Raw genomic sequence first — 20,610 nt, 5'->3', positions numbered from 1 at the left:
GCAACTTCCTAGATGCTTATATTTGGGGTTATATCTATTTGGGCATCACTGAACAATAGCATATACAACATGCTAAGTTACTTTTTCTGGCCCCAGAATTACAAGCCAGGTAGGAGACAGAAACAAATAAACGATGGGAATGTATCTTAGACATAGTCAGTCTTTGCTTATCCATCCATACAAGCTTGCAAGGCAATTTTTTTGGTGCTCCCCCCGCACCCGGAAAGTGAAAAATCTTTTTAGTGGACGTTAGGAGAACAAGTCTAGCTGCTTCTGGTCTGTCTTTCAAAGACAACACATCTAAAAATTACTTAAAGTTCTGGGCAGAGCAGTGTGATTAGTGGATGACAATGGAGGTACATCTATTTGCCAGCTGGTTCATTACTAAACTGAAGGCAAATAACATATCCACTTCAAGAATCTGAACTACTGTTACCTAGTGAAACAAAATAATAACAGACACCTCAACTTCTCCTCATTTATGTAGGACAGTCTTATAATATGGATCCAGCTATCCTCCAATCACACAAGCTGAAAATCGTTCCACTTTACTGCAGTTTTGTAACCATGCGGGAACTAGCCCTGTCTGTGTTCTGTGCACATTGAAAATTCCTACTGAATTCAGAAGTGCCTTGCTTTTGTAACCATACTACCTGATATTTTCAGCCCTTGTAAGCGATTTAGTAATTGGGTGGGAAGCATCTCAGAATAAGTTAGGTCCTGTAGGTGGTGTTGCTTATTCACTAGGTAATGTGAGACCTTCCTGTTACAATAGTAAACCAGTGCAGCATAGAATGCACTTTGCTCCTAGGGTCTAGAATGGGGTCCTTTGCTTCTATACACAGCCCATTAAAGTCAATGAAAAGACTTCTACTCACTTCAACAGGCTTTGGACAGAACTGGTTATACACTGGGTAACTCCATTGTCTTCACAGGGTCTTGGTCCCACAGTGGAGGGGGGCCATGTGAGCTTCTTGCAGAGCTGCTGCTCAGGGATGGGAACCCCCTGGGACTCCAGCCTCCAAAATCATGCAGGCTGCACTTTTTGTTCGACTGTGTGCTAGCTGAGAGGTGCATGGGAACTGGTGGCCTCTGCTGCAGATGATGGACATCTCAGGTACTTAAAGCCATGGCCTAGAGGGGGAAGCGCCTAACTGCAGAGTCTGCAGCTGCCTAGGGCTAGTGCTGAGGATTCAGAGCCCACAGGGTCGTCATTGCAAGGTTCAAGCATGCTCTGTCTGGGAATTGCCACCATGTAGCTACAGCTATCCAAGGCTGGCCTCTGGCAATTGGCCCCATGGCTATAGCCAGAGAAGCTGCAGGTGGTTCTGTGACTACTGGGGGCATTAAGCTAGGAGCAGATAAAGAAAAAGACGGTTAGTCACCTTTGTAACTGCTGTTCTTCGAGATGTGTTGCTCATATCCATTCCAGTTAGGTGTGTGCATGCCGCGTGCACACTCATTGGAAGATTTTTACCTTAGCAACACTCAGTGGGTTGGCTGGGCGCCCCCCGGAGTGGTGCTGGATATATACCCCTGCCGACCCAACCACTCCTCAGTTCCTTCTTGCCAGCTACTCTGACAGTGGGGAAGGAGGGTGGATTTGGAATGGATATGAGCAACACATCTCGAAGAACAACAGTTACAAAGGTGAGTAACCGTCTTTTCTTCTTCGAGTGCTTGCTCATATCCATTCCAGTTAGGTGATTCCCAAGCCTTACCTAGATGGTGGGGTTGGAGTGAGATGTGGCAGAATGCAAAACTGCTGAGCCAAAGGCTGCATCATCTCTTGACTGTTGAACCAGAGCATAATGCGAAGCAAAGGTGTGGACCGAGGACAAGGTAGCTGTGCGACGTATCTCCTAGATAGGTAGGTACACGAGCCAGGAAGGCGGCAGATGAAGTCTGAGCTCTGGTAGAATGCGCAGTGATGTAGCTTGGGGAAATATGAGCCAAATCATAACAAGTGTGGACGCATGCCGTCACCCAAGATGAGATCCTCTGAGAGGAAACAGGTAGGCGTTTCATTGGGTCTGCTACGCGACAAAGAGTTGGGGCACTTTACGAAATTTACGGGTTTTGTCCGCTCAATATAAAATGCGAGTGCTCTATGGACGTTCAGGGAGTGCAACTGTTGCTCCCGTCGCGTTGAGTGTGGCTTCGGGAAGAAGACCGGGAGAAAGATGTCCTGGTTAACATAAAAGGCCAAAACCACCTTAGGGAGGAATGCCGGGTGTGGTCGCAACTGCACCTTGTCCTTGTGGAACACAGTTTACAGCGGATCCACCGTAAGAGCCCTAAGCTCGGAGACTTGTCTGGCCGATGTATGGCTACAAGGAAAGCTGTCTTCCAAGACAGGTATAGTAGCGAGCAGGTTGCTAACGGCTCGAATGGGGGAGACGTAAGTCTGGTTAAAACCAGGTTGAGGTCCCAGATCGAGGCTGGGTGGCATACTTGAGGGTATAAGCGCTCCAAACCCTTGAGGAACCTCGAAACCATAGGGTGTGAGAACATGGAACAACCACCTTCGCCTGGGTGGAAGGTAGAGATGGCTGCCAAGTGTACCCTCAGTGATGATACTGCTAGGCCCTGCTGTTTGAGACCAGAGGTAGTCCAAAATAGAGGGGATCGAGACCTCAGTGGGAGCAAGATTAAGCGTTTCACACCAGCAGGAGAAACGCTTCCACTTGGCCAGGTACGTTGACCGGGTGGAAGGCTTCCTGCTACCCAGGAGAACTTATCGTACTGATTCAGAGCAACGTAACTCTGACTGGTTTAGCCATGCAGCAGCCACGCCGTGAGGTGAAGGGCCTGCAGGTCCGGGTGGCGAAGCCTGCCGTGGTCCTGAGTTATGAGGTCCGGGTGGAGTGGCAGGGTAATTGGGTTGGCTATTAACAGGTCGAGCAAAGTGGTGTACCAGTGCTGCCTGAGCTACGCTGGAGTGATCATGATGATGCACGCTCTGTCCCTGCGGAGTTTCAGCAGGACCTTGTGAACCAGTGGGAATAGTGGGAAGGCATAAAAGAGCTAGCCCTTCCACGGCATCAGGAAAGCGTCAGAGATCGATCCCGGGGAGAGACCTTGGAAGAAGCAGAATATCTGGCATTTCCTGTTCTCGCGGGAAGCGAACAGGTCTATGTGGGGAAATCCCCACTTCTGGAAAACAGAATGCATAATGTCCGGGCAGATCAACCACTCGTGAGACAGGAAAGACCTGCTGATTCGATCCGCCAGAGTGTTCTGAACGCCTGGCAGAAAGGACACTACCAGATCTACCAAGTGGGCTATGCAAAAGTCCCAGAGTTGGTTGGCCTCCTGAAAAAGGGGGGGAGGACCGTGTCCCTCCCTGTTTGTTTATGTAGTACATGGCCATTGTGTTGTCTGTAAACACTGAGACTTGCAACTTTTGCTGGAACGCCTGGCATGCCAAGCGGACTGCTCTCAGTTCTCAGACATTTATGTGTAATGCCAGCTCCTGAGAAGACCAAAGGCCTTGAGTACGAAGGTGACCGAGGTGAGCTCCCCAGCCGAGAGATGACGCGTCCATCATCAGGGACATAGAGGGTTGGGCTGGATGGAACAGCATCCCTGCACACACCAGGGAGGGAGTTAGCCACCATTCTAAGGAGCCTAGGGTGCTCGGGGGAATGGTGACTATTGTGTCTATTGGGTCCCTGCCCGGGCAGTATACCGAGTTGAGCCAAGTTTGGAGAGGGCGCAGGCAGAGCCTGGCGTGTTTGGTTACAAACGTGTAGGCAGCCATGTGACCCAGGAGACCGGGACAAGTGCGAGCCGAGGTCGTCGGGAAATTCTGTAGACCTCAGATGATTGTTGCCATCGCCTGAAACCACGGCTGTAGTAAGCAGGCTCTGGCTAGATTGGAGTCCAGGATAGCTCCTATGAAGTCTAACCTCTGCGTGGGAACCAGAGTGGATTTTTCTATATTGATCATCAGGCCTAGACGTGTGAATAGGTCCTTGACGATGCCCACATGCTGAGTGACTTGTGTCTCGGAGGCCCCTCGGATGAGCCAATCGTCCAGATATGGAAAACGTGTATCCGACATCGGCGGAGGTAGGCGGCGACTACGGCCATACACTTTGTAAATACCCTTGGGGCTGCAGAAAGGCCGAACGGCAGGACTGTAAACTGGAAGTGCTGACGGTTGGCTACAAAGCGGAGGTATCTCCTGTGCGGAGGAAAGATGGCGATGTGAAAGTACGCGTCTTTCATATCGAGGGCGGCATACCAGTCTCCAGGATCCAAGGACGGGATAATGGTCCCCGGGGATACCATGCGGAACTTCAACTTTATCATAAACTGGTTGAGTCCTCGCAGGTATAGGATAGGTCTGAGACCTCCCTTCGACTTCGGGATTAGGAAATAACAGGAGTAAAACCCCTTGCCCCTTTCGTCCATCGGTACCTCCTCTATAGCTCCTATGGCGAGGAGCATCTGCACCTCTTGTAAGAGGAATTGCTCGTGAGAGAGGTCCCTGAAGAGGGAGAGGGTGGGATGGTGCAGTTGAAATAAATTGGAGGTGGTACCCATACTCCACTGTGCGTAAGACCCAGCGATCTGAAGTTAACTGGGACCATGCCGGAAGGAAGTAGGAGAGACAGTTGGAGAAGGGAGGAGAGGGATCCTGGCCTGTAACCGGTACGCCGCCCTCAGGCGCACCTTCAAAAGTTCATCTTTGGTCCCGCTGGTGGTTTTGAGGGACCTTGATTTTGGCCCCATTGGGGTCCTGACGGTCGTCTGCGACCACCTTGGCCATGCCGCCTGCCAAAGTCCTGTCTTTTTCTAGGCACAGAGTATGGGCGGTGAGGCTGGGAACAGAAAGGCCTGCGTTGGGTTACCAACGTATGCATGCCAAGAGAGCGCATTATGCCCTGTTGTCCTTCAGGCTTTGCAGCCTGAGGTCAGTCTTCTCCGAGAAGAGGCCTTTACCATCAAATGGCAAGTCCTGAATGATATACTGCAGCTCCGGTGGGAGGTTTGAAACCTGAAGCCATGAGATGCGCCTCATGGCAACACCCGAAGCCAGAGTCCTGGCTTCTGAGTCTGCTGCATCCAACGAGGCCTGGAGGGAAGTTCTGGCCACCTTTTTCCCTTCCTCCAAGAGGGCAGCAAAATCTTGGCGGGAATCTTGAGGGAGAAGCTCTATAAACTTACCCACTGCCACCCAGGTGTTATAATTATAGCGGCTAAGCAAGGCCTGTTGATTTGACACCCAGAGCTGTAGGGCCCCTGCCGAGTACACCTTGCGGCCGAGTAGGTCCATTCGCCTAGCCTCCTTTGATTTCGGGGCTGGCGCCTGCTGGCCATGGCGTTCCCTCTCATTAACGGACTGGACGACTAGTCAGTAGGGAGGAGGATGGACATACAAGTATTCGTATCCTTTAGAGGGCATCACATATTTACGCTCGACTCCCCTAGCCGCAGGAGGGATAGAGGCTGGGGACTGCCATGTAGTATCGGCATTTGCCTGGATGGTCCGAATAAATGGTAGGGCCACTCTAGTGGGAGCATCCACTGATAGAATGTCCACTACCGGGTCCTCTACCTCTGGGACCTCCTCCACCTAGAGGTTCACATTGAGTGCTACCCTCCTTAGGAGGTCCTGATGGGCTCTCAGGTCAATTGGAGGAGGGCCCGAGGAGGATGTTCCTGCCACCGCCTCATCTGGAGAAGAGGAAGAGGAGATGCCGGCAATGAGCAGGTCCTGGGTGGCCTGTTGTTCTTGGGCGATCTCCTGCTCCAGAGGAATCTGGGAGTCCGGTGGGTGAACTGGGGCTTCCTCCGCAGCAGTTGGAGGGGGACAGATAACCGTTGCCTCTGGCACTTGGTGCTCTGATAAGACAGAGTGGGACAGAACTACTGGTACGCCTTGGGCCTGGCAGTACGCCCAAGGTGTCCAGAAAGACCACTGATGGAGTCCTTGGTCCTGAGCCTGGGTCTCTTAGAAGACTCTGGTGGGCACATCAGAATTGCAGTCCTGATCACAAGAGCTGTCCGCGTAGGACGACACTGATGTGTGTCTGGATGGCCATGGAGGTGCTGAAAAGCCCTGTGCAGAGTCTCTGTCTCTAGAAGACCTTGCTCTACTCGGCACTGGGGACCGGTACTGGGAGGCATACTGGTACCGGGAACGAGATCGGGACCTGCGACCGGAGCGGTGCTGGGAGGTCGACCGAGATCTCGAGGCATGACGTCGGGAGCGGCTACAGGAGTCACGGTGCCTGGAGCAGTGCCGGGAGCTGGAACAGTGCCCAGAGTAGCGGGCCGGCGAACGGGATACCAACCGGTGCCGCGAATGCGACCAGTACCGAGGAGGAGAACGGTACCGGGACTGCGAGCGGTGTCGGGAGCGGGAGCGCCGACGGGACATGGAACGTCTGCGGGACCATGATCGTGAACGGTGCTGCTCTGCTGTGCCGACAGAGGATGGTCTTATCAAGGCAGGCTTGCTGATAGACTGTATTACCCGCACCGGCGGTGCCAGGGGTTGAGGCAGCGTCGATTCTGTCATGGCAATCAGATCCCTCGCTGTTGAGAATGTCTCCAGCGTGGATGGAATAGTAAGCTTAACCATGGCTCGCGCCAGGGGAGCTGACAGGCACCAGACTCGACGGCCCTTGTGGGACCGGAATCGACAGTGCCGACGTCGTCGGTGCCACGGCAGGTGTCGGTGTTGGGCGATCCGACTTAGACAAGCTCTCTGGCTGCAGTGCAGGTGGCACGGAAGCAGCAGGAGTCTTAGGCTTTCTCGACCTCGGGGAGAAGGAGCAGTGCCAAGTCGACTTCGGTACCAGAGACAGCTGGTGCCGAGAGGCCTTTGCAGTACCAGGGCAGTCCGGTGCCGAGGAGGTGCTTCTGCCCGCCGATTGACCAGCACTTGGTGCCGAAGGCGAAGGGGTAAGAGCAGCCTCCATGAGGAGCTGCTTTAGCCGAAAGTCCTGCTCCTTTTTTGTTCTTGGCTTAAAAGCCTTGCAAATGGGACACTTATCTGTCAGGTGAGATTCCCCGAGGCACTTAAGGCAGGAGGCGTGTGGATCTCCTGTCAGCATCGGCTTATGACAGGCCGAGCATGGTTTGAAACCCGGTGAATTGGGCATGGGCTCCGGCACCGGATGCGGGGAAGGGGCTAATCCCAGAACCCCTCTTAACTATACACTAACTATGAACAATAAAAATTAACTATAACTATATAACTTTGAACTATATACACAACAAAATAACTAGAGAACGAGTAGCTAGGGAGGAGGTGGTCAGTAAAACCACACTCCACTGTTCCAACGACCGACACGGGCAGTAAGAAGGAACTGAGGGGCGGTTGGGTCAGCAGGGGTATATATCCGGCGCCAGTCCAGGGGGCGCCCAGCTGACCCATCGAGTGTAGCTAGGGTAAAAATCTTCTGACGAACGTGCATGCGGCGCACGCACACCTAACTGGAATGGATATGAGCAAGCACTTGAAGAAGAACTGGAGTTAACCTCGAGGAACAGAGGTCATCCGTAGGAAAGGAATGTCAAGGGAAGCAGGGAAGGAGGAAGAGGTCAGGCTTGCAGGGGAGAATAGCATCCAAGGTGGAAGGGAAACAGGCATGGGGAGAGGTAGTGCTGACCAGGTAGCAGACTAGCATGTAGATGGGAGCAGAGGGAGAAAAAGCTGGTAACTTCGGGTTCCTAGGGGCTAACTCCTCACTTTGGCGAAATGGTGCTCGCAAGTGTCTTGCTCAAATAGCAGGATGGGTGCTGAGGGAGGCATTTGTCGGACTTGATCAGGTATCTGCTGCTTTGGAACTTTGAGCTGAGACCAGAACCACATACTGTAACTGGTGAAATAGGGTGGTACCGGAGACATAGCTACAGAAGGTCTGAATGAGGAAGGAGATAAATCTGTGGGGAGTTTCCCCTGATCACTATGAAAGTTCTGCTCAGTGTGGACACTGATAAAGCCACATGGGTGTACAGCTCAATGAGAAAAGCAGGGGGCTGAGGGAACTGTGTATGGCAATGTATACAGTCATGCAGAGGTGTGAGATCAAAATGAAAAATCTCTCTGAGATTCAGTACCAGATATACTATGGCACCGCCACACCAGGCCCACACTCGGAGCGCACAATGACTACATGGGGGCCCACAAATATGTTTGGCTCTGGGGCCCACAAAAGGTTAATCCAGCCCTGATACATGTGACCTAATAATTAGAGTGCAGCTCTCTTTTTATTTTACCGTATGTCCACTATTATTATAAATCAGAACTAATTTAGGCAATCTGCTGCAGCAGCAAGACATACGGAATCACAAGTTCAAATCTAGTGTCAGAGCCCCTACTGAGTCAGCAGAACCTTTCTAGCAGAGAAGATACAACAGAGACAAGTGCAAGAAAAAAATCAAATGCACAGCTACAAAATGGGGAATAACTGGCGAGGTGGTAGTACTGCTTGAAAGGCTCTGGGTATTACAGTGGATATGACTAAATATGAGTCAAAAAAGTGATGCAGCTGCAAAAAAGTCTACACACACACACACACACACACACACACATATATATATATATAAAACCCCCCTCTCACCCCTATGGGTGGTATGTGTCTTCCTCAAACTCGGATCCTCTACCAGAGGCCTGGGAGTTTGAGGGGTCTGCGCAGTATCTTAGCTGTTTCTAGCACTGCACTCTTCTGGACAGAGAGCTCTGATGTTGTTCCTGGGATCTGTTGGAGCCACTCACCCAGCTTAGGAGTCACAGCCCTGAGTGCTCCTACCACCACTGGGACCACTTTGGCCTTCACTTTCCACATCCTCTCTAGTTCCTCTTTCAGGCCCTGGTACTTCTGCAGCTTCTCATACTCCTTCTTCCTGATGTTGCTGTCACTTGGCACTGCTATATCTATCACCATCGCTGTCTTCTGGTCCTTATCTATTACCACAATGTCTGGTTGATTGGCCAGTACCTGCTTGTCCATCTGGATCTGGAAGTCCCACAGAATCTTAGCCCTGCTATTCTCCACAACCTTCTGTGGAATCTCCCATCTGGTCTTGGGAGGATCTAGCCCATACGCTGTGCAGATGTTCCTGTACACAATGCCAGCCACTTGGTTGTGCCGTTCAGTGTATGCTGTTCCTGCCTGCATCTTACATCCTGCCACTATGTGTTGGACTGTCTCTGAGGCCTCTCTGCACAGTCTGCACCTTGGGTCCTCTCTTATATGGTGGACCCCTGCTTCAATGGATCTGGTGCTCAGTGCCTGTTCCTGTGCTGCTATGATCAGTGCCTCAGTGCTGTCTTTTAGTCCAGCCCTTTCCAGCCACTGGTAGGATTTCCCAATGTCAGCCACCTCAGCTATCTGTCGATGGTACATCCCATGCAGGATCTTGTCTTGCCATGGCACTTCTTCTGCTTGGTCTTCCTCCCATGTCTGCTGCTTCCTCAGGCATTCTCTTAGCAGCTCATCTTTGGGGGCCATCTTACTGATGTACTCCTGGATGCTTCGGGTTTCGTCCAGGACAGTGGCTTTGATGCTCACCAAGCCCCGCCCGCCTTCTTTCCTGCTGGTATACAGTCTCTGGGTGTTGGACTTGGGGTGGAAACCTCCGCGCATTGTGAGGAGCTTCCGGGTCTTCACATCGGCAGCCTCCATGTCCTCCTTTGGCCAGCTCACTATACCGGCAGGGTATCTGATAACCGGCAGGGCGTATCTGTTAATGGTGTGGATCTTGTTTTTCCCACTGAGCTGGCTCTTCAGGACCTGTCTTATCCTTTGATGATACTTGGATGTTGCTGTCTTCCTTGCCTCCTCATCGTGGTTTCCATGTGACCGTGGGATGCCAAGGTACTTGTAGCTGGTCTGTATGTCTGCTATGTGGCCCACTGGTAGTTCCACCCCATCAGTCTTGACTACCTTCCCTCTCTTCACTACCATCCGGCCACACTTCTCCAGTCCGAATGACATCCCGATATCCTCACTGTAAATCCGCGTCAGGTGGATTAGTGAGTCGATGTCTCGTTCATTCTTAGCACACAGCTTGATGTCCTCCAGGTAGAGGAGGTGGCTGATGGTAGTTCCACTCCTAAACCCATACCCATATCCAGTCCTTGTAATTATCTGGCTGAGGGGGTTTAGGCCTATGCAGAACAGCAGTGGAGACAGTGCATCACCTTGGTATATGCCGCACTTGATGGCCACTTGTGCAAGCTGCCTTGAGTTGATTTCCAGTGTCGTCTTATATATATATATATATATAGTTAGAAATGTGAAAAATAGATGCCCAGTATGACAGACATTGCAATCCCATGCGATATCTTTGGGGAGCATACTGTAATAAGTTTGTTTCACTGTGGGCAGGGACCATATGCAACTCCAAGGGGGAGAGTTATTACAGCTCCTCTAGAAACCAAAAACACTAGGAGGTGATTAAGTTGAATCCCCTAGGTGGAAAACACATCTAGAGAGTACCCTACCCGGGGGAGGACTGCATATGAAGGTTCAAACTGGATTTTCCAGAGCTCAATAGACAGGGCTTTTGGCATAAAAAGACTGTGTTTAAACTGACCCAAGCCTTCTTTCTGATCCAGAAAACAGACAGGACTTTTTGTCCAAAGACGGCCGCCAATCCTTGCGGAAGGGTTGGAAAGATTTTGGCCTACTAAGGTCTCTATGATGATGGGGTGACCTTTGGTAAGTTTCTAATATGCATCCAGGAAATTTTATTGCTTTTATGTTTTCTCTGTAACGTAACTTTAAGAATAAAGGTGCTGCTTAGAAAGAGCTGTGCGGTAACTTCTAACTGGTGCATAGCTCTTGGAGAGAAGGCAAAGCACAGGCACTGGCCTTTAGGCAGGCTGGCTTGCTGTAGATATCAGTGTAAGGCAGGGAACTGTGCAGCCTTAAACCCCCTAGAGTCAGGAGGGAGAGGCATGTGACACTGGGAGACAGAACTCTCCATTAAGGGTTGTATGTGCCCTCAAGGAACCACAGAGGGGAAATACAGATGCAGGAACCCTGAAATTCTGACACCCAAAACCCTACAATTCTGCACTCATGAAAGAAGGCTTATAAGGTTAAGACATCATTCTGATTAAGATGGGAAGTTGAAAAAGCAATAAAAATGAATATAGGGATATAATGGAAACAGGGATAGAGACAGCAATCTCTATAAATTAGCAGTTACACAATACAGACAATTGATAAGGGCTCAATGAAAAAGACAGAAAATACACTAAATTAAAGACAGTAAGAAGGAATTTGTTAAATATATGAGAAATAAAATAAATTCTAACAATTGTGTAGGTACATTGCTAGATAGGAATGGTAAAATTGTCAATGCAGAAAGGATAGATGTGTTTAGTAAGTATTTTTGTTCTGTATTTGGAAAGAAGCTGGATGAAATATTCACATCTTACAGTGATAATGAAATACAGTATTAGGCAAAATATTAAACAGCAAGTACTGAAGGTACACATTTTTAAATCTGCAGGACCAGATAACTTGCAATTAAGAGTTTTGAAAGAATTGGCCAAGGAGTTCTCTTACCCATCGATGTTGGTATTTAACAGATATTGGAACACTGGGGAAGTATCAGAGGTAGGGTGACCAGACGTCCCAATTTTATTGGGACTGTCCCGATATTTACTTGTTTGTGCCACGTCCTGACCGATGTTCGGTTGGGACACGAATTGTCCCGATATTTTGCCCTCCAGCACACAGGGGGAGGGGGCTCGCGCCCCCCCAGACAAAATCCACCTGGCCCCTCCCTGACTCCACCCCTCCTTAACCACTGGATCTCTCCTCAAATCCCCACCCTGGCCCCGCCCCCTCACTGCCCTATTGGATCCCCTCCCCAAATCCCCGCCCTCTTCCCCAAGCATGCCGCATTCCTCCTCCTCACCCCTCCGTCCCAGGCTGCGCTAATCAGCTGCATGGCAGCACAAGTGCTGGAGGGAGGTGGGAGAAGCGGGATGCGGCAGCCAGCTCAAGGGAGGTGGAGGCAGAGCAAAGGCGAGCTGGTGCGGGGAGGTGGGCCTGGAGCTGCCGGTGGGAGTTCAGCACCCACTGATTTTTCCTATGCTCTGGCAGCTCTTGGATTTTTTTTTTTGCTTTTGTTTTTTCCTCCACCACTGGCTCTTGGGGTGTCTCATCTGGTCACCCTAATCAGAAGACTAGGAAAAAAAGTTAATGCGTCAGTATTTTAAAAGGGTAAATGGGATGGCCTGGGTAACGTTAGTCTGTAATATCTCGACATTGAACCACATATTGAAACCAGGCAAATCATGGAAAGGCTGATATGGAATGGAATCACTAAAGAATTAAAAGATGGTATTATTCATGCCAACTTTTATGGAAAATGGGTCTTGTCAAACTTGATACAATTTTTGGATCAGATTATGAATTTGGATGACAAAGGTAATTGTGCAGACATAAAATATGTAGACTTCTGTAAAGTATTTTACTTAGCACTGAACAATATTCTGATTAAAATTAGCAATACACAAAATCAACGTGGCACACACTAAATGGATTAAAAACTGGGTAACAGATAGATATTTAAAACTTCTAATAGGAATCATAGGATTGGAAGGTATCTCAAGAGGTCATCTAGTCCAGTTCCCTGCACTCATGGGAGGACTAGGTATTATCTAGACTAGGGGAAGGCAACCTATGGCATGTGTGCCAAAGGCAGCACATGAGCTGATTTTCAGTGGCACACTCACTGCCCAGGTCCTGGCCACTGATTCGGGGGGCTCTGCATTTTAGTTTAATTTTAAAAGAAGCTTCTTAAAAATTTTAAAAACCTTATTTACTTTATATACAACAATTGTTTAGCTGTATATTATAGACTTATAGAAAGAGATCTTCTAAAAATGTTAAAATGTATTACTGGCACGCGAAACCTTAAATCAGAGTGAATAAATGAAGACTTGGCACAGCACTTCTGAAAGGTTGCTGATAGACCATACCTGTCACATGTTTGTCTAACCTGCTCTCAAAAATCTCCAATGATGGAGATTCCACAACCTCCCTCGGCAATTTATTCCAGTGCTTAACCACCCTGACAGTGGTTTTCCTAATGTCCAATCTAAACTTCACTTGCTGCATTTTAAGCCCCTTGCTTCTTGTCCTATCCTCATAGGTTAAGAACAATTTTTCTCCCTCCACCTTGTAACAACCTTTTATGTACTTGAAAACTGTTATGTCCCCACTCAGTCTTCTCTTTTCCAGACTAAACAAACCTAATTTTTTCAATCTTCCCTCATAGGTCATGTTTTCTAGACCTTTAATCATTTTTGTTGCTCTTCGCTGGACTTTCTCCAATTTGTCGACATCTTTCCTGAAATGTGGCGCCCAGAACTGGACATAATACTTCAGTTGAGGCCTAATCAGCGTGAAGTAGAGTAGAAGAATTACTTCTTGTGTCTTGCTTACAACACTCCTGCTAATATATCTCAGAATGATGTTCACTTTTTTTGCAACAGTGTTACACTGTTGACTCATATTTAGCTTATGGTCCACTATGACCCCCAGATCCCTTTCTGCAGTACTCCTTCCTAGGCAGTCATTTCCCATTTTGTATGTGTGCAATTGATTGTTCCTTCCTAGATGGAGTACTTTGCACTTGTCCTTACTGAATTTCATCCTATTTTCTTCAGACCATTTCTCCAATTTGTCCAGATCATTTTAAATTTTAATCCTATCCTCCAAAGCACTCAACCCCTCCCAGCTTGGTATTGTCCACTAACTTTATAAGTGTACTCTCCATACCATTATCTAAATCATTGATGAAGATATTGAATAGAACCAGATCCAGAATGGATCCCTGCGGGACCCCACTCATTATGCCCTTCCAACATGACTATGAACCACTGATCACTACTCTCTGAGAATGGTTTTCCAACCAGTTTGCACCCACCTTATAGTAGCTCCATCTAGGTTGCATTTCCCTAGTTTGTTTATGAGAAGATCATGCGAGACAGTATCAAAAGTTTACTAAAGTCAAAGATCATTATCCAAAGTGTGTGTTTTTAGTGGGGTCCTGCAATGAACTGTTCTTATCTCAATATCATGTGGCAAATTGCAGGTACTGTTATGCTGGGTCTCGCGCTTTCTCTTCTTTGGGGAAGGTTCAGGGCGCCATTGCTTGCCTCTGAACCGGTATTTTAATTATCCCACTAGTGTCCTTGAGGAGGGGAGTGGAGAGGGAGTTGGCCTACTTGGGACGAGAGGCAGTGCCGTCGCGATAGGCCATCAGCGTTGCCATGTTGGCTCCCAGCTCTATGCTGGACCCGAAAATGGAAAGGCTGCTGAGAGAGGAAACACCTCGTCACTCTGGCGTTCTTCTCCTTGTTCCTGTGCATCCACTGGAGCGGGGCGTGGTCTGTCACTGCAGCCCCAGGAGATAGTAGCGGAGAGTCTCCATAGCCCACTTTATCGCCAGACATTCCTTTTCGACAATCATGTACTTTTGTTCCCTAGGGAGGAGCTTCCGGCTGAGGTACAAGATGGGGTGCTCCTCCTCCCCTACCATCTGGGAAAGGATGGCACTGAGCCCCACCTCCAAGGCGTCCGTTTGTAGGATGAATTCCTTCTCGAAGTCTGGGGATATGAGTACTGGATGGCAGCATAGGGCTGTCCGTAAATCTGCAAATGCTTCTTCTGTCGTATCAGTCTACTTCACTGTCTCGGAGCCCCGAGCTTTTATCAGATCCATCAATGGCCCTGCTCTTGTGGCGAAATGAGGGATGAATCTCCGATAGTATCCTACTATTCCTAAAAATGCTCTGACCTGCTTTTTGCGGATTGGTCGAGGCCAACCTTGTATTGCCTCCATTTTGTTCCATTGGGGTTTTACCAAACCTCTCCCTACTACATGCCCAAGTGATCTGGCCTCAGCTAGTCCTATTGCGCACTTCAGAGGGTTAGCAGTGAGACCGGCCTTTCGCAGGGCTTCCAGCACTGCTTCTACTTTTTCTAGGTGCGTTTCCCAGTCAGGGCTATGTATGACTATGTTGTCTAAATAGGCAGCGGCATACTTGGCATGGGGTCGTAATAACTTATCCATAAGTCTTTGGAATGTTGCAGGGGCCCCATGGAGTCCGAAAGGGAGGACAGTGTATTGAAACAGGCCATCGGGTGTAGAGAAGGCAGTTTTTTCTTTGGCATCCTTGGCCAGGGGAATTTACCAATATCCTTTGGTCAGATCCAGAGTGGTCAGGTATCGGGCCTTGCCTAACTGATCAACTAGCTCGTCAATGTGTGGTATCGGGTAGGCACCAAAGTGGAAAACTTCATTCAATTTCCGGAAGTCGTTACAAAACCCCAGGGTGCCATCAGGCTTGGGGACTAGGACGATTGGACTGGACCACTGGCTGTGGGATTCTTCAATGACCCCGAGTTCCAGCATCTTCTTCACTTCCATCCTAATTTCTTCCCTTTTAGCTTCCGGTATTCGGTATGGTCTTATCGTCACCCTTACTCCGGGGCTGGTGACAATATGATGTTGGACTAGTGTTGTTCGGCCCGGTTGTGTACAGAATACGTCCTGGTTCCGGTGGATCATTTCAATGACCTCTGTTCATTGTTCTGGGGTTAATTCAGGAGATATCTTTACCTGTCCCTGTGGGTCATCTGCCTGAGGTAGAGCTCCTCGAATGACCAGACACGTCTCTCTGTCATGCCAGGGCTTCAGTAAGTTGATGTGGTAGATTTGCTCTGGCTTTCGGCAGTCTGGTTGTTTAACCTTATAGTTTACTTCCCCAATGGCTTCCACTATCTCATATGGTCCATGCCAGCTGGCTAGAAGTTTGCTTTCTGCTGTCGGTACTAACACCATCACCCGTTCCCCTGGCTGAAATCTCTGTACTTTCGCCCAACGGTTGTAATATGTCTGCTGGGCCTCTTGTGCTTTTTCCAAATGTTCCCGTACTATCGGAGTTACTCGAGTTATTCGCTCTCTCATCTGTGTCACGTGCTCAATGACATTCTTTCCTGGGTTGGGTTGTTCCTCCCAATCTTCCTTGGCGATATCTAATATCCCGCGTGGGTGGCGTCCATATTATAGTTCAAAGAGAGAAAAACCCGTGGACGTCTGGGGGACTTCCCGTATAGCAAACATTAGATACGGTAGAAGGGTATCCCAGTCTTTTCCATCCTGTGCTACCACCTTCCGGATCATACTTTTAAGGGTATGATTAAATCGCTCGACCAGTCCATCTGTTTGTGGATGGTAGACTGAGGTCCATATGGCCTGGATGCGGAGCAGGGCACATAAGTCTTTCATTAGTTTTGACATGAACGGGGTTCCCTGGTCTGTCAGGATCTCCTTAGGGATGCCCACTCTGGTGAAAACATGTAGTAGTTCTTTTGTTATTGCCTTGGATGTGGGGTTTCTTAAAGGAATGGCCTCTGGATACCGCGTGGCATAGTCAAGGATGACTAGTACGTTTCGGTGGCCTCATGCTGATTCCTCTAATGGGCCCACTATGTCCATGGCTATCCTCTCGAAAGGGACATCAATAATAGGCAAAGGTACTAATGGGGCCCGCAAGTGAGGTCGGGGGCTATGCAACTGGCATTCAGGGCAGGAGGCACAATAACGCTGGACTTCTGCGTGTATCCCTGGCCAATAAAGCCTCCTTAGGATTCTATCCAGTGTCTTGTCTACTCCTAGATGTCCCCCAAATAGATGACTGTGAGCTAACTCTAGTACTGCCCTTGTGTGTTTCCGTGGGACTAAGAGTTGCTCTACTTCTTCCCCTCGTATTTGCTCTATCCTGTACAAAAGATCGCGTTTGAGCACATAATATGGCCTTGGGCCTTTGATTTTTCCTTCCACAGGCACACCATTTACTTCCACTACCTCCTCCCTCACGTTCGCATATAATGGATCTTCGGCCTGGTCCTGCCCAAAAGTCTCACATGCAGTACTGAACTTACCTAATTCTAGGGGGCCTATTTCTACTCTTCCCCATGGGGTGCTCCCACTTGGGCTAGGAACCGCCTCCGAGTTTTCCTTGGCCTGAATTATCTCCTGGTCTCCTGAGCGGGATCGCCTACCCACAAGGGAAGTTTTTTGATTTGCTGCTAGAATCCTGGTCCCTAACCTTTTATCTGCCCTTCGTTCTCGCCTAGACCTCCGGCGTTTTCCAGGGGATGAGAATAACTCTGGAGCAAATTCGGCAAACACTGGGGTGAGGCTATCTGTAGTTGTCTCCATCTCAGCCTGGGGGTTGCTACCCTGCCCTGTCTCTATTCGGGTAAGTAAGCTTTCAAACCCGGGGAAGTCTCTCCCAATCAAAACAGGGTAGGGGAGCTTGGGGACCACCCCTGCAGAAACCCTGGTAATATTTCCCTGGATCTCAATCCGTACCGGAATGGTAGGGTAAAAATTTACGATGCCATGTACGCATGTTACCCCTGTGTTTTTGGCCCGGGTTAGTTGGTCTGTTCCCACCAACTTCCCCGAGACCAGCGTGACAGCACTCCCAGAATCTATTAATGCTATGGTCTTTATACCATTCATTTTTACTGGTCTGGTATATCCATTTGAGGTCATTGTGACCCCTAACTAGGCCGATTAGGCCACCTTGCTCCCCGTAATCCCCCAGATTACACTGCATAGGTTCTTCCTTGTTGGGGCATTGGGCTGCTATATGCCCCAATTCCCCACACTCATAACACCGCCCCCTTATTCCGGTTGTCACCCTCTGCCTGGGGCTATTTGGCCGGCCTCCCACCTCTCTCCCCAAGCCCCCAGGTCCCTTCCTGGCCTCGAGCCATTCCTCAGTGTCTTTCCTCCCCGTAACAGTTCTTCTATAGTTCTCGACAGCCCAGGGCCTTGGGTTTGGGGTTGGCTTCCTGGAATGCCGTGTCTCCCCGCCTGGGGTCTGGAACAGTTCGCGGGCTGCGAGCTGTCTTTCTACGAGGGAGACAAACTCAACATAGGTAGAGGGATCATTCTGGCCAACCCAAGACCTGAGACCTGGTGGTAGCCCCCTCATATACCGGTTCAATACCAGTACCTCCATCATCTTCTCAGAGCTAAGGGCCTCAGGGCGCAGCCATTTCTGGGTCAGGTGGGTCAGGTCAAACAGTTGTGGTCGGGGTGTCTTGTCCTCCGTATATTGCTACTCATGGAACCTCTGGGCTCGCAGTGCCGTCGTTACTCCGAACCTGGCCAGGATCTCTGCCTTTAGCTGGGAATAATCGGCTGCAGCCTCTGCAGCCATATCATAGTAGACCTTCTGGGCTTCCCCACACAGGAATGGGGCAAGGATACCAGACCATTGATCTCGGGGCCAGGCCTCCCGCAAGGCTGCTCTTTCAAAAGCCAGGAGGTATGCCTCCATATCACCCTCCCGTGTCATTTTCTGTAGGCAATGGCTAGCCCATATGCTCTGGGTCCCTTCACAGTTGCAATTCTGCTCCATAAGGGCCTTCATCTAGTTCACCAGGTCTTTCAGCTGGGCTCGGTCCTGAGCAGCCTGACTCATCAACAGATGATTGGTCTCCTGTTGCATTCTAGTCGCCTCCTGTTGGGCGGTTGCTTGGACCCGGGTAGCCTCCTGCTGGGCCACGGTGGCTTGTAGAAGGGCCTTGACCACGTCATCCATCTTAAGGATGGGAGGGTTTTGCCTAACCCTGGACTAAGTCCCCAGCGCACAACTCCCACTCCTGACACCACGTGTGACAAATTGCCAGTACTGTTATGTTGGGTCTCGCGCTTTCTCTTCTTCGGGGAAGGTTCAGGGCGCCATTGCTTGCCTCTGAACTGGTATTTTAATTACCCCACTAGTGTCCTTGAGGAGGGGAGTGGAGAGGGAGGGACCTGGGCCCTCCCTCTTCTCCAGGTCCCAACCCAGGGGCCCTGAGGTTTGTGGTGAACCACTTGAACTAGCTGTTCCTTCCCCTGGGCTACTTCCCTCTCCTGCCCTTCAGCTTGGGAAGGGGCTTCTTGCCCTCCTTTTACACAAGTCAGGTGCCCCTTACCTAGGGTTTCTTTTGGATTTCTCAGCCCACCGCAGCACTCCTCCAAACTTTCCTTTTGTCTCTCTTCAATACTGTTCTCTTCTCCAACTCCTTCAAACTGCTCTCTGCTCCAACCAAACCTTCCTGCTCCAACTCCCACACTGTCTGACTGAAGCAGGGGTTTTTATCACATGACTGACTGCTGGTGCTCTAATTGGCTTCAGGTGCTCTAGTTAATCTGTAAGAAACCTTCCTCCCCTTGCAGGGAATACGGCTCCCTGCTAAGACTCTCCTGCTGCCCTCTGGCCATGCTGTATCACAATCATCAATCATCATTATCAATGGTCTGAAAGAATATATAAATTAAATGCTGGTAAAGTTTGTAGATGACATAAAAACTGGCAGAGTGGTAAATAATAATGAAAGATTAGTTCTACAGAGCAAAGTGGATCACTCGATAACTGGACTCATCTGATCAATATGCATTTTAATACAGCCAAATGCAAGAGTATACATTTAGGAACAAAATCGCACACAGAAGCAGGGGACTGTATTTTGGAAATCAGTAACTCTGAAAGGAAGTTAGGGATAATGCTGAAGAACCAACTCAGCACAAGCTCCCAGTGCTTTGCAGTGGCTAGAAGAATTAACACAAGATGAGGTGGTAATATAATTGAATACAGAATTGAGACTGTGAGTAAAATTTTCAAAATGCCTTCGTGTAACTTAAGAGGTAAAGTCAAATTTTCAAAAGTGACTTAGGCACTTCGCAGGCTACATCTCACAAACAGCCAATGAGACTTGGGCTCCTAAGTCACTTTTGAAAACTTGACCTTGCATGTTATGTCATTTAGGCATTTTTGAAAAATTCACCCCATTGCTGGAATACTGTGTCCAGTTCTAGAGTCCACACTTTGAAGTGATTAATTGGAAAGTGTTAACAAAAGCACCACAAGAATCATCAGGGGTCTTGGTACCTGCCTTATAGGGAGGACTAAAGACATTTCATCTATTTAGTTTAGCCAAGAGAAATTAAGAAGTGTCTTGATCACAGTCTGTATGTACCTACACAGGGAGAAGAGTTTTAATACAGACAGCTCTTTAGTCTAGAAGACAATGGCTACTGCAATCTCATGGCTACAAACTGAAGCTAGACAAAATGTGACTAGAAATAAGGTGTACATTTTTAACAGTTATTCTTAATTAACCAGTGGAACAACTTACCTAGAGAGATGGTGAATTCTCCATCACTTGAAGACTTTAAAGTAAAATAAATGGTTACTAAGCTTTCCGTAACTGCTGTTCTTCGAGATTTGTTTCTCATGTCTATTCCACTTTAGGTGTGGCATGTGCTGCATGTACCCATGTGCACCATTGCTGGAGATTTTTCCCTCAGTGGTATCCATTGGGCTGGCTTTAGCACCCTCTTGTGGTGCACGCTCATGGCCCCGCATCCTCTCAGTTCCTTCTTCTTGGCTAACTCTGACAGAGGGGCAGGAGGGTGGGTCATAGAATGGACATGAGCAATGCATCTGGAAGAACAACAGTTACGGAAAGATTAGTAACCATTTTAATTCTTTGAGGGCATGCTCATGTCCATTCCATGTTAGGTGACTCAAAAGCAGTATCCAAGGAGGTGGGC

At 49.1% G+C, this 20,610-nt stretch overlaps 1 protein-coding gene across 10 annotated transcripts in view; it reads right to left on the bottom strand.

The window, feature by feature from the left end:
* The window catches only part of NEO1 (neogenin 1), a 559,154-nt gene that overhangs the window by 40,710 nt on the left and 497,834 nt on the right, over positions 1-20,610 (bottom strand). The gene's annotated exons all lie outside the window — the stretch shown is intronic.

The sequence above is a fragment of the Gopherus evgoodei genome, chromosome 10 (genome assembly GCF_007399415.2).
Source record: "Gopherus evgoodei ecotype Sinaloan lineage chromosome 10, rGopEvg1_v1.p, whole genome shotgun sequence".
In the NCBI taxonomy this organism is placed as follows: Eukaryota; Metazoa; Chordata; order Testudines; family Testudinidae; genus Gopherus; species Gopherus evgoodei.
Note: the sequence above shows the minus strand (reverse complement) of the source record. Positions and strands in the feature narration are given on the sequence as shown.